Raw genomic sequence first — 13,749 nt, forward strand, 5'->3', positions numbered from 1 at the left:
CGATGGGTTCCCTTCAAAGGGGTAACCCGAAGGTAAGCCTTCTCGTCAACCTCGAAAGTCATAGCCTTATGTTTTCGGTCATATTGACTCTTTTGACGAGATTGGGCTGTTTTCAACTTTTCACGAACGATGCGAACTTGCTCTTCTGCTTCCTGAATCATATCCGGGCCAAAGAATTGTCTTTCCCCGGTCTCTGACCAGTTAAGGGGTGTTCGACACCGTCATCCATAGAGAACTTCAAAAGGGGCTTTACCCAAGCTAGATTGATAGCTGTTGTTGTAAGCGAATTCGGCAAATGGAAGGCACTTCTCCCAATCCATTCCGAATGAGATAGCAGAGGCTCGAAGCATGTCTTCTAGGATCTGGTTGACGCGTTCCACTTGACCACTCGATTGAGGGTGAAAAGCGGTGCTAAAGGAAAGGCGGGTTCCCATGGTGTTTTGGAAACTTTCCCAAAATCGAGAGGTGAAAAGACTTCCTCGATCCGAGTTGATTTCCAAAGGAACACCATGGAGAGACACTATTCGGGAGATGTATAAGTCTGCCAGCTGACTAGCGGTTATACTCTCACGAACAGGTAAGAAATGGGACACTTTGGAAAGACGATCGACAACGACGAAGATAGCATTATTCCCTCTCTTGGTCCTGGGAAAACCGGTAATGAAATCCATACCAATTTTATCCCATTTCCATTCAGGAATAGCTAAGGGTTGAAGGGTGCCAGCAGGCCGTTGATGCTCTGCTTTTACACGACGACAGACGTCGCAGTTAGCAATATACTGAGCAATTTCTCTCTTCATCCTAGTCCGCCAGAACCTCTGGCGTAGGTCCTGATACATCTTGGTACTACCGGGATGAATGGTGAGAGGAGATTCATGAGCTTCCTTAAGGATCAACTGCCGTAGGTGCTGGTTCTTGGGAACCACTAAACGGTTCTCAAAGTACACAACACCATGATCATTTGTGGAGAAACAACTAGCACCTCCGCTAGCAATGTTCTCATTGATTTTAGATATTCCCTTATCTCGCTTTTGGGCAGCGATGATTTGATCCGTAAGGGTAGGTTTCGCTACCAAGGTGGAAAGAAATCCTTGAGGAACAATGTGAAGGTTAAGCTTCCGAAATTCCTCATGGAGAAGCGGTTGACTTTGTTGTAACATTAGGTTGTTACAATAAGATTTACGACTTAGCGCATCAGCCATGACGTTGGCTTTCCCTGGGGTGTAAGTTATTCCTAAGTCGAAATCTGTGATCAACTCAACCCAACGTCTTTGTCTGAGATTCAAATCCGGTTGGGTGAAAATGTACTTCAGACTTTGGTGATCAGTGAATATTTCGCAACGGTTACCGAGGAGGTAATGTCGCCAGGTTTTAAGTGCATAGACTACGGCTGCAAGCTCTAGATCATGAGTAGGATAATTCTCCTCATGTGGGTGCAATTGCCGTGAGGCGTAAGCAATTACGTGTCGATCTTGCACGAGAATGCAACCTAGTCCTTGTCGCGAGGCGTCGCAGTAGATAACAAAGTCCTTAGAGAAGTCTGGCGGTACCAGTACGGGAGCAGAAGTCAGGCGTCTTTTCAGTTCCTGAAAGCTGTGCTCACATTGTGGAGTCCATTCGAACTTCTTATCTTTCTTGAGGAGTTCGGTTAGAGGTTTAGCAACTTTGGAGAAGTTTTCGACAAAGCGACGGCAATAGCTCGCTAAGCCCAGAAAACTCCGAACTTGCTTGACCGATTCAGGTGGAGTCCAATTAAGGACGGCTTGAACTCGCTCAGGGTTAACAGCAATACCTTTACCAGATATTACATGACCCAGATAGGTCACTTCTGACAACCAAAATTCACATTTAGAAAACTTGGCATAAAGGCGATGCTCTCGAAGTTTCTTCAACACTAGCCTTAGATGTTCAGCATGTTCTTCCTCGTTCTTGGAGTAGATGAGTATATCATCGAGGTAAACAACGACGAATTTATCCAAATACTCCATGAAGATTGAGTTCATTAACCGAGAAAAGGTGGTGGAGCGTTGGTTAAACCGAAGGACATGACGGTGTACTCGTATTGGCCATAACGAGTAACAAAGGCCGTTTTAGGGATGTCCCCGTTTCTGATTTTGATTTGATGGTAGCCCAACCTCAAATCCATTTTGGAGAAGACTGAGGATCCAGCGAGCTGATCATACAGGTCGTTGATCCTGGGGAGAGGATATTTGTTCTTGATTGTGACCAAATTGACAGGTCGATAATCTACAACCATCCGGTCTGTACCTCCTTCTTCTTGACGAATAGGACGGGGCAAGCCCACGGAGATGAACTAGGTCGGATGAAACCCCTTTTCAAGGACTCATCGAGTTGTTTCTTAAGCTCGGCTAGTTCTAGTGGTGCCATCTTATAGGGTCTTCTAGCAATCGGAACGGTTCCTGGAATGAGGTCTATTACGAACTCAACATCCCTGTCAGGTGGAACACCTGGCAATTCCTCTGGGAAGACATCTGGGAAGTCACGGACTACCGGAACATCCTCAAGGTCTAGCAACGGGCTGGCGTTAAGAGAATATAATTGTCGCTCGGCTAACCGGGTCAAGACATTGACTATCTTGCCCGAAGGATGAGTGAGTTGAACAGTCCTAGAGAAGCAATCGATTTTGGCATGATGAGCTGACATCCAGTCCATACCCAAAATGATATTAATATCTGAAAATTTGAGAGCTATCAAAGATGCAAGGAAAACAAGTCTGTCGACTTGGATTTCATTTCCATAACTTACCCGGGAGGTCTGCCATCTAGAACCGGGAGTAGAAATTTCCATAGTGGATGGCATGTCACAGAATGCGGTGTTATGCAAACGAGCATAGTTCTCGGATATAAATGAATGAGAGGCTCCTGTATCGAAAAGAACAGATGCCGGGTGGCAATTAACAAGGAGCGTACTGAGAACGACGTTGGGATCCTCTTGAGCTTCTTCGGCAGAGATACAGTTGACATGGCCACGTGTAGCGGTGGCCGGCTTGGCGTGGAACACCTTCCCTGTCGGCTTGCCACGGCCAACAGCTTTAGCAGATTGGTTGGGGTTGGTCTGGGGACACTCACGCATATAGTGGCCAGATTCCCCACACTTGAAACAGGTCACGGAACTGGTACGTGGAGGAGCATTGTTGGTTGGACCCCCATAGGGCTTGGCTGGTGCAGACTGTTGAACGGGGCGAGGCGCCTGGAAGGATGGCCTCGGTGTGAACCTAGGTGGCAGGGCAGTGTTGGGCACCCACACGCGGCGCTTCTGAGGACCAGCACCGGATGAGGAACCCATGTCACGGCCATGCTTGCGTGTTGCGTCATAATCAGTCTGACCAGTCTCGGCACTGATGGCCTTGTTAACAAGTTTCTGAAAAGATGTGCACTCATGCAGACGGAGGTCGCGGCGAAGCTCAGGACTAAGTCCCTTACGGAACCTTGCTTGCTTCTTGGCATTAGTAGAAACTTCTTCAGTGGCATATCGTGCGAGGTTACCGAACTCCCTGCTGTAAGCATCCACAGAGAGTCGGCCCTGAGTGAAACTGCAAAATTCCTCACGTTAGCGGTCCATGAGACCCTCTGGAATGTGATGTTCACGGAAAGCCTCGCTGAATTCAGCCCAAGTAGTGACATGGCCCGCTGGGCGCATAGCTCCATAATTCTCCCACCATAGACTGGCGGGGCCTTCAAGATGATATGCAGCAAAGGTGACCTTGTCAGCCTCAGCTACCAGCGCGGAACGCAGTTTGTGAGAAATACTGCGAAGCCAGTCATCAGCGTCGAGAGGCTCGACGGAGTGGTGGAACGTGGGTGGATGTAACTTGATGAAATCACTAAGTGACACCACGTTAGTCCTCTGATGGTGTGTTGTGTTCTGTTCAATACGTTCCAACAAACGGTTGGTCTCCCGCTTGTTTCTTTCGGCTTCCATCATAACCTCGGCTAGGGAAGGAGGATGAGGCAGATTTGCATTCCTGACTTCACTGCCTTCGGCCTGCTCTTGAGGAGCAGGGTTAGTGCGCGTGTTGACCATCCTAGGTAAACAAGACAATGATTTAGTCAGAAAGATAAGATTCCGACATAGGATACAGAATGTAAGGAATAACTCGGAATGCAAGATGATCATCCATATGACATGGTACATACAGAAACTGCTTCTTTATTCCATCGTCATACACACCATACAGGGTTTAGTACAAGACCAAACAAGGTACTATTACGGTGAGAAGAGGATTACATCTCATCGGAGGCATTCCAAGCTCCTATACATTATTTTTCTACACCTCCGGAAGGCGATACAGTTAGGTCATATCCCACGAGTCACGCAGGACGATAGACGACACAGCTAACACGAACTAGTGATACTACCACTAACTCAGGCCGATCCGTAGTAGTCCTCGTAGAAGTCACCTCCATAGCCTGGAAGCTCAATATGATCATCCGGAAACAGACGATCTCGCGGAGCTTGTGGACCATAGGGGCTAGGATGAGGTCTTGGACCAACAGACGGTGTCCTGCGGGGACCGCGAGGTGGGGTGATGCCTCCTACATCACGCCAACCCATCACGTCAGGCAGAGCAGATCTCACAGGATAGAGATCGCGCATATCCGAATATCCAGCTTGCACCGCCGGTGCAAACCGAGTCAATGTGGCCCAATGGTCAGCACGGGTATTGAAGAGCTCTAATCTCAAGGCTCGATTTTCACGGTCCTTATCCTCGAGCATCTCAGCAGTAGTGCGAGTCCGTGAATCCTCCTGAGTGGGGTCAGCATAGATAGCCTGGAGATACCCTTGTGCTCCCGGAAGTGATCCTGGCATATACCGGAAATCAGAGTCCCGAAATAGGCCAGACCTGACTCGCATGATGGTCATCATAGAGTAGGCGGCGTCCTGCACAGCCATCTCAATAGTAACCCCGAGTCCATAGGAGCAGTGAAGGGGCTCGGTGGACCCAGGATAAGATGGAAATATCCTGACAGTGCAGAGATACTGGCTTTGATTAAAGTCTCGAAATTGCTCTTCGACCGTGTACTCGGGATACCAACGGTATCCAGCCTCAGTCATTACCCTGACCAACATGGCGGTATGGCCGGGTACATCTAGGCATCGAGTCAGGCGAACGACTTGATTGAGGTCGCGAGTGGCCATCTGAAAGCACAACCATAATGCAAAGGCATTAGAATTTCTAGCAAAATTTCGGCAGCATAACAGCTGTAAATGCTCAAGAAGGATTTTGAGACATTTGACAAAGGATTTCATACACACCCAACATCATCATATCAAAGTTCTGAGTCCATCCTAACAACATAATGTGGTAGTAGAACTAAACTAGGCTTGTATCCATCAACCCTATAAGGTACTACTGATTAGTAACACGTGATCCTAATAGAGAGAAAAGATCCTAATTCCTTAACCCCCGGTGGAAGAATAGACTGACTCAGATCAGAATGTCATAAGATAAAGGAGTAAAAAGAGCCTTACGTTCCACCCACAAACAATTCCCCTACATATAACTAAAGAATTTCTAGACTCAACATCGACCAGTTTGGCTTGGAGAACCTACAGGCAGTCCGGCTCTGATGCCAACGCTGTCAGGACCCCGACTTGATGACACATCGATCTAGCCTGTAACACCTCATATCACTTTGCGGCCTCACGCACGGTATCCCCACGGGTGTCGCCTTACCTTTGCCCGGGACCGTTTGCGCCTTTTGGCTCACGTATATGATAGTGTCGCTAGCATCCATATGTTAAGGAGCCCGGGCTGACATGACTAGTCGTAAACCCAAAGTGGCACAGACTTACAGGGACAGGCATCCATGACCCGGCTTCGAACGTGTCGGTCATCAGCAAGTGGGTCCGGGCTGTAGCACTGGGCTAGCAGGACTCTGGTAAATCGGGCTGTAGCGGGCTAACAGGCCTCCGGTACTCAATGCGTGACATTCCCCCGAAGGGACAGACACAGGAACGAAGAAGGACACATGCCGGCCAGCCTAAGTGTTCCGGAGCAGTAGCAAGCTACCATGGCTCAGTGGAGACACTAGGAGACATTTCCCGGTAAGAGAGGCTACTAAAGATAAACAACTAGATAGTCAGATCCCACACATACCAAGCATTTCAATCATACACACAATATGCTCGATATGTGCAAATACAACAAGGCATCACAACGTGACTCTAAGACACAAGTACTTTATTTAAGGCTCAGAGAGCCATACATAACATACACATAGGTACGGGTCACACGACCCAGCATTCAAGTCATACAGTCATACAAACCAGCAGCGGAAGTAACTTGTCTGAGTACAGACAACTAGTAAAAAAAGAGGCTTGGAAAGCCTAGCTATACTACGTGGTCCTTCACAAGCTCAGGATCACCACCTGGGCCTTAGCCTACTCATTGATGTCAACGTCTACGTAGAACCCATCAGAAGGGGTTGCAGCGTCTTCTGTAAAAATGTAAATTATAGCAACATGAGTACAAAGGTACTCAGCAAGACTTATATCAGATCCTACATACATGCATATTATCAAGAAGGGTTGGTGGAGTTGTTGCAGCAAGCCAGCTTTGACTCTTGGCTAGGCTATCCTACGAGACTCCAACTTGAAATGGTTTTGCGTACACGAGTCCACTACTCACCACTTCAATACGCTACCGAGGATCCACCTCCGTCTTCCTACGGAAGAGCCATCCTCGGCACTCACACTTATCTTGAGGCTTTTAGTAGTTTCCGTTTACTTGTCTATGAACTGTATAGGCAACCAAGTAGTCCTTTACCGCGGACGCGGCTATTCGAATAGATCATGATAACCCTGCAGGGGTGTACTTCTTCATACATGTTTCCACCACTTAGCGTCTGCACACGACATGTGCTCGGCAGACTTCAAGCGAAAGCCGACGTGGGTGTAGACCACGACCTACCTAAACACCTAAGCCTCTAGTCCAGGTTTATCGCCTACCCAGGTTCCATCCGCAGGGAGTCCGGCCGAGGTTTCTCATACGGCCCCGAACGATGTGAACAGGGTTCCCGAGATACCTAACGGGTATTCGGTACACCCGGCCACGTACCTACCGCATCACAGCCCACCCCTACGGTCAGCGCTGTCCACGGCCTCCAGTAGGCTACAAACACCAGAAACTACTTGCAACTCCTGGACAGAGAGCTAGGGTGAATAAGAAGTCGAGCGGGGTCATATTTCAGGGCCCAATGCATGGTAGTAGCTGTATCTTAAATCACACATACAAATCTCAGTGCTTAAGGTCGGCTTCAATGAAACAACCCACCATGTACTCCTACATGGCCTCTCATCGATACCTTTACCAAATCGTGTTCACCACACCACTCTCATTACCGACATAATCATTTCACTCTAGCCCATCACCCAGATGAACCAGACCTGACACGACTCTAAGCATAGCAGGCATAGCAAGGTAGGAACAACACATACATATGGCTCAATCAACTCCTACACATGCTAGTGGGTTTCATCTAGTTACTGTGGCAATGACAGGTCATGCAGAGGAAGTGGGTTCAACTACCATAGCACACAGCAGTTTGAAACGCGTTGTCTTAATGCAGTAAAAGAGAGCAGGAGCGAGAACATGGGATTGTATCGATATGATCAAATGGTTGGTTGCTTGCCTGATGGTTCGATGCACTGATACAGTTCTTCGTTAGGGTAATCACGGTACTCCTCGGAGGCAGAACCTGCCGCAAAGAACACCGATACACAACCATCACCAAACAATGTGCAACAATATGATGCATGCATGAAACATAGCAATATGAGTGTGTTGGGCTAATGCAACTAAGACCAGAAGGGTTTGAACCAATTTGAATCAAAGATTCAAATTTCAAACTCAAACATGGCCCTTTAAAGTGTTTTTCCTTGTTCTGCATTAAACATCAGGTTAACTTGTTTAATCATGCATGAAAATAGTACAGATGGATAGATTGGATTTTTCTGATCATTTTTCATATATAATTTGTCTGATTTGGAGTTACAGAATAAAAGTTATGAATTTTTGAAGTTTAAACTATATTCTGAAATTTCCTATATTAGATTAATTCCAGAAAATCAATTATTGCGTCAGTCTGACGTCAGTGTGACGTCAGCAGGTCAACGGGACACGTCCGGGTCAAACCTGACAGTGGGTCCCGCGTGTCAGTGTGATTAGATTAATTAAAGTTTAATTAAAACTAAGCCTGTTTAATTAACAGGGCTGGGCCCCACCTGTCATTGACTCAGGGGAGTCAACCAGGGCCCACCCGTGGTCAAACCCGGGTCGGCTGCACCGGCGTTTAGCCGCCGGCGAGCCCGACGCGGCGGCGGAAGTGGTTTTGGCTGTTTCGGCCGCCAAATGGGTCGCGGAGACCACCGGAGTGGAGCCGAGGACGAGCCGCAGCTCTTGGTGGAGTCCGTTGGGGTCGGGGTGGCCGGAGTTGGCGCCGGCGACGACTTTGGCGGCCACCGGGGTTCGGCCGAAGATGAACTTGACGCTAGAGGGGTCGGTGAGGCGCGGGGAGTAGCTAGCTAGGTGCTAAGTGACACGGTGAGCATGATGGACACCGTGGAGTGGTCGGAGGGTGACCGGGAGCACGTCGGCGACGAGCTCCACAGCGGTGGGTGCGGTTGAGCTCCGGGAGGTCGCTACACAGCTCGGGAGCAAGAAAAGGAGGGGGGGAGATGGCTAAGCTCACAGTGAGTGCGACGAAGCCCTTGGTGCGGCCGGGGATGGACCGGAGCGACGGCGGCGTTGAAGGGGATCTCCGGCGACGGCGGTTCGGGCGAGGTCGTTGCGGTGGACTCGGGCGTTGCGAGCGCTCGGGGCTCGGCGTGCTCGATGGAGTGGACAGCGGCGGAGCTCCTGGACATGATGAGAGGACGCACGGACGACGGGGAGCACGGCTACGACGAAGGCACGGCGATGGTGGCGTCGGTCATGGCGGGGGAGCGCGAGGGGGAGGAGCTGGAGAGGAGAGGGGGTGTCTGGGGGGTTCGGGGGAGCGGGGGAGGCTGATCCACGACGTCACCGGGCGAGGGGAGCTGGGAGGCGGCGAGCAGGTGCGTGGCGCGCGCTGCGGTCGCCATCGGGCACCTGCCTGCCTGCCTGGCCGGCAAGCAGCTCGCTGGAGCGGCGCTGGGCTGGGCCGGCAGGTGGGCCGGGAGCAGGCGTCAGGTAAGTTTTTCCATTTTCTTTCTGTTTTCTGTTTTTTTAATACTTCTGCAACTTTGTTGAATTAAATAAAATACTTAGGCAACTCCTAAAATCACCAAACTACTCCTGGTCCATAGTTGGATTGTTTCCAACATGAAACATTTTAGTTTGGAGATATTTGAGCATTTAAATATTTTATATAATTTTAAATGCCCAATTTCAAATATTTATGATTTAATTCAAAAACCCTAAGATGGCCTAGGAAAATGTGCATCACTTTTGGTAGAGGTTCTGAACCAAGACAAAAATGATGGGCATTTTAGAAGGGCATTTCAGATTCATTGAAAAAGTTTTTAGTAAACCCTAATTGGTTTCAGAGGGGGCTGGGGGTTCTGTCATCCCCATTTCAGGTTTCTGATGGAAAAATAAACATGATGCAACACTCTAATGCATGACTAGCTAGGGTGTGACAGTAAACTAAAAAGCAAAGACTAATATAATACATGACGCTCCAAGCAAAACACATATCATGTGGCGAATAAAAATATAGCTCCAAGTAAAGTTACCAATGAACGAAGACGAAAGAGGGGATGCCTTCCCGGGGCATCCCCAAGCTTAGGCTTTTGGATATTCTTGAATATATTGGGGTGCCTTGGGCATCCCCAAGCTTAGGCTCTTGCCACTCCGTATTCCATAGTTCATAAAAGCTTTACCCAAAACTTGAAAACTTCACAACACAAAACTCAACAGGAAATCATATAAGCTCCGTTAGTGAAAGAAAACAAAATCACCACATAAGGTACTGTAATGAACTCATTCTTTATTTATTTTGGTGTTAAACCTACTGTATTCCAACTTCTCTATGGTTTATAAATTCCTTTACTAGCCATAGATGCATCGGAATAAGCAAACAACACACGAAAAACAGAATCTGTCAAAAACAGAACAGTCTGTAGCAATCTGTAACTAATGCAAACTTTTGGAACTCTAAAAATCCTACCAAAATAGGAAGTCCTGGAAACTCTTTTTATTGATCAGCAGAAAAAAGAATCAACGCAAAATCACGTCTCTGTGATTTAACAAAATTATATTCGTGCGTGCAAAGTTTCTGTTTTTCAGCAGAATCAAATCAACTATCATCATAGGTTATCCTATAGGTTCTACTTGGCACAAACACTAATTAAGAGATAAAAACACATCTAAACAAAAGGTAGATGCAATATTTATTACTAAACAGGAGCAAAAACAAAAAACATAAAGAAAATTGGGTTGCCTCCCAACTAGCGCTATCGTTTAACGCCCCTAGCTAGGCATAAAATCAAAGATAGATCTAATGGGTGCCATCTTTGGCACTAAATTCATAAGTAGCCCGCATGATAGATTCATAAGGTAATTTGAATTTCTTTCTTGTAAAGTGCTCCATGCCTTTCTTTAATGGAAATTGGAATCTAATATTCCCTTCCTTCATATCAATAATCGCACCAATCGTTCTAAGGAAAGGTCTACCAAGAATAATAGGGCAAGAAAGATTGCAATCTATATCAAGAACGATAAAATCCACGGGCACCAAATTTCTATTTGCAACAATGAGAACATCATTGATCCTTCCCATTGGCTTTTCAATGGTGGAATCCGCAAGGTGCAAATTTAAAGAGCAATCATCAAGATCATGGAAACCTAGAATATCACATAAAGTTTTCGGAATCGTGGAAACACTAGCACCCAAATCACACAAAGGAAAACACTCATGATCTTTAATTCTAATCTTTATAGTAGGTTCCCACTCATCATTAAGTTTTCTAGGTATAGAAACTTCCAAATTAAGTTTTTCATCATAAGATTGCATCAAGGCATCAACGATATGTTTGGTAAAATCTTTATTTTGACTATAAGCATGAGGAGAATTAACAACGGATTGCAACAAGGAGATACAACCTTCTAAAGAACAATTATCATAATAAAAATCCTTGAAATCCGAGATAGTGGGTTCAATGCTATTTAAAGTTGTGACCTCTCCAATCCCACTTTTACCAAATTTAGCATCAAGATCTAAAGACTCCGAATTCTTGGGACGCCTTCTAGGCAAAGTTGATTCATCATCAGTCCAATAATTATCAAAATTCATATTGCAAAACATAGATCTAATTGGAGACACATCAATAACTTTAAGATCCTCATCATTATTTTCATGGAACTAGAAGAACACGCTTTTATAAAGCTATCTTTTTAGCACGCAATCTAGCGGTTCTTTCTTTGCACTCATCAATGGAAATTCTCATTGCTTTGAGAGACTCATTGATATCATGCTTAGGAGGAGAAGATCTAAGTTTAAGAGAATCAACATCAAGCAAAAGTATATCAACGTTCCTAGCCAAATCATCAACTTTGAGCAATTTTTCTTCAAGAAAAGCATTAAAATTCTTTTGAGGAATCATAAATTCTTTCACACTATTCTCAAAATCATAGGGCATCTTATTAAAATTACCATAAGAATTATTGTAGGAATTTCCATAATTATTAGAGGAATTACTAGGGAATGGTCTAGCATTAAAGTTTCCTCTATAGGCATTGTTTCCAAAACTATTCCTACCAACAAAATTCCCATCCATAGATTCATTATTATTCTCAATCAAAGAAGACAAAGGCATATCATTGGGATCAAGAGGAGTATTTTTAGTAGCAAACAATTTCATAAGTTCATCCATCTTTCCACTCAAAACATTGATTTCTTCTATAGCATGCACTTTTTTACTAGAAGATCTTTCGGTGTGCCGTTGAGAATAATTAGGCATAATATTATCAAGAAGTTTCGTAGCATATCCTAACGTTATTTCCATAAACGTGCCTCCCGCGGCTGAATCTAAGAGATTTCTAGAAGCAAAGTTTAAACCGACATAAAAAATTTGTATGATCATCCATAAATTCAAACCATGAGTAGGGCAATTGCGAAGCATCAATTTCATTCTTTCCCAAGATTGGGCAACATGCTCATGATCAAGTTGTTTAAAATTCATAATATCGTTCCTAAGAGTGATAATCTTAGCGGCAGGAAAATACTTAGAGATAAAAGCATCTTTGCACTTGTTGCAAGAATCAATACTATTTTTAGGCAAAGACGAAAACTAAACTTTAGCACGATCTCTAAGTGAAAACGGAAATAACTTCAATTTGACAATATTGTTATCCGTATCTTTCTTCTTTTGCATATCACACAAATCAACAAAGTTGTTTAGATGAGTAGCGGCATCTTCGCTAGGAAGGCGGGCGAATTGATCTTTCATAAATAGATTCAGCAAACCAGTATTGATTTCACAAGACTCAACATCATTAAGAGGAGCAATCGGAGTACTAAGGAAATCATTATTATTGGTATTCGAGAAATCACACAATTTGGTATTATCTTGCGCCATGGCAACAAGTAATCCCACACACAAGCAAACAGAAAAAGGCAAGCGAAAAAGAGAGGAGGAGATTGGGAAAGAGAGGGCGAATAAAACGGCAAGGGTGAAGTGGGGGAGAGGAAAACGAGAGGCAAATGGCAAATAATGTAAATGCGAGGGAGATGAGCTTGTGATGGGTACTTGGTATGTCTGGACTTGAGCGAAGACCTCCCCGGCAACGGTGCCAGAAATCCTTCTTGCTATGTCTTGAGCTTGCGTTGGTTTTCCTCGAAGAGGAGAGGGTGATGCAGCAATAGTAGCATAAGTATTTCCCTCAGTTTTTGAGAACGAAGGTATCAATCCAGTAGGAGGCTCCTAAAAAGTCCCACGCACCTACACAAACACACAAAGAACTCGCAACCAACGCAATAAAGGGGTTGTCAATACCTTCACGACCACTTGCGAAAGTGAGATCTAATAAAGATAGTATGATAAGATAAATATTTTTTTGGTATTTTATAATATACATGCAAAAAGTAAACATGCAAATAAAGGTAGATTGGAAGCAAATATGATAAGAGATAGACCCGGGGGCCATAGGTTTCACTAGTGGCTTCTCTCAAGATAGCATAAGTATTACCGTGGGTGAACAAATTATTGTCGAGCAATTGATAGAAAAGTGAATAATTATGAGATTATCTAGGCATGATCATTTATATAGGCATCACGTCCGCAACAAGTAGACCGACTCCTACCTGCATCTACTACTATTACTCCACACATCGACCGACTCCTGCCTGCATCTAGAGTATTAAGTTCATAAGAACAGAGTAACGCATTAAGCAAGATGACATGATGTAGAGGGATAAACTCAAGCAATATGATATAAACCCCATCTTGTTATCCTCGATGGTAGCAATACAATACATGCCTTGCAACCCTTTCTGTCACTTGGTAAGGACACCGCAAGATTGAACCCAAGGTTAAGCACTTCTCCCATGGCAAGAAAGATCAATCTAGTAGGCCAAACCAAACTGATAATTCAAAGAGACTTGCAAAGATAACTCAATCATACAAAAAAGAATTCAGAGAAGATTCAAATATTATTCATAGATAAACTTGATCGTAACCACAATTCATCGGATCTCAAGAAACACGTCGCAAAAGGAGTTTACATCGAATAGATCTCCACAAGAG

This window comes from Triticum aestivum, chromosome 6B, assembly GCF_018294505.1.
Source record: "Triticum aestivum cultivar Chinese Spring chromosome 6B, IWGSC CS RefSeq v2.1, whole genome shotgun sequence".
Classification (NCBI taxonomy): Eukaryota; Viridiplantae; Streptophyta; class Magnoliopsida; order Poales; family Poaceae; genus Triticum; species Triticum aestivum.